General features: G+C 60.4%; 1 protein-coding gene across 3 annotated transcripts in view; it reads left to right on the plus strand.

The window, feature by feature from the left end:
• Positions 1-1,299, plus strand: part of CMBL (carboxymethylenebutenolidase homolog) — a 23,314-nt gene that overhangs the window by 13,191 nt on the left and 8,824 nt on the right. The window lies entirely within an intron of this gene.

Here is a 1,299-nt window from a genome sequence, read left to right on the forward strand (position 1 = left end):
CCCCCCCCCCCCCCCCCCCCGCCCAATCGTGGTGGGACTTCCTCGGGCACAGCTAATGCTTAAGGAAACTGGCTGTCATCGAGCACCGTATGTGGCCTGGAAGGTGGGACACCAGCAAGCTTTCCTGCTGCCCAGCAGGCTCGTCTGCTTCCCTCTCGGAGAAACTTCATGGCGCTCATGCCAAGGGAGCTTTGTAGGTGGTGCGATTTCCCTTGACACTGGGGGCTTTGGGGATCCATAGGGTCAACACTCCTTCCTTCCTGTCCTGGCTGCTGAACCAGTCGAGGCAACGGTCAGAGGAAAGAAGCTGGAGTGGAGGCTAGCTAGCCCCATGATTGCTCAGAGGACTGGAGACCGAAAGGGCCATCCCCTCCCCCCAGCCTAGACCTGACCTCCCAGCTCCCCCTCTGAGAGACTTCGGGCCCAGACTCAGGCCCATCAGACCAGGACTGCTGTCTTGACAGGGTCCAGGGAGCAGTGAGAAGAAAAGAGGGGGATCCCCCCAAGATTTCAGTTTTTCATTGAATTAGCTCCACCAGCCCAGAAGCAAGGATCTCAGCTGCCGCTCAGACACCCTCTTCTGTCTGGGCTACGTATGGAGGGGGAAAGGGGCCAGGAGTGTTCTCTCATGCCAAGCTCTTTCAACAAGTAAATGTGAGCCCAGGGCAAAGGAGGTTTCTCCAGCACCAGCCCTGATTCACCTTGGCCATCTGTCCTTCTGAACACGCTCCTTCCCCGTCACCTGACGGGAGCCATGGGTTTGATCAGCTGCTCCCCCAGCTAAGGTTGGGGAAACTGCTAAGAATGTGGTCTCCTGCCTGTGGCCACTCGGTCCTTGGAACTTTCTGCTCCTTTCTTCTCCCACCAGAGTGCCCTTCAGAGTTGACCCCAGGGCTGCTGGCCCTCTCTGTCCCCTGGGCTGGTGGACTCTGGGCAGATCCCTGCCCATAGCCCAAAGGGCCAGGGGCCCTGCTGAGTGCCCCTGCCTGGCTCCTCGGCCCCTTCTCATGCCCCACACTCACTGGGGCCACCCTCTCTCAGGAGCCTGTGCTCCTGGCTGCCCTGGGAGCTCCCGGCATGGCCGAGCACCCGAGGCTGTGTTAACATGCAGTCACCTGGGCGCTTGTGTCACCAGCCCATTAGCTGTCCTTGGGACTGTCTCTGGGACATCAGCTGCCTCGTTTTCCTCTGCCCCATCCTGAGGAGTATCCCTGCAGGGATATGAAGGCCTGGCTCCCTCACCTCCAGTCAGGGGAACCCTCAGTGGCCACGCCAGCTCCGAGCTCCCCTGAGGAGCTG

This window comes from Ursus maritimus, unplaced genomic scaffold, assembly GCF_017311325.1.
Source record: "Ursus maritimus isolate PB19 unplaced genomic scaffold, ASM1731132v1 scaffold_15, whole genome shotgun sequence".
In the NCBI taxonomy this organism is placed as follows: Eukaryota; Metazoa; Chordata; class Mammalia; order Carnivora; family Ursidae; genus Ursus; species Ursus maritimus.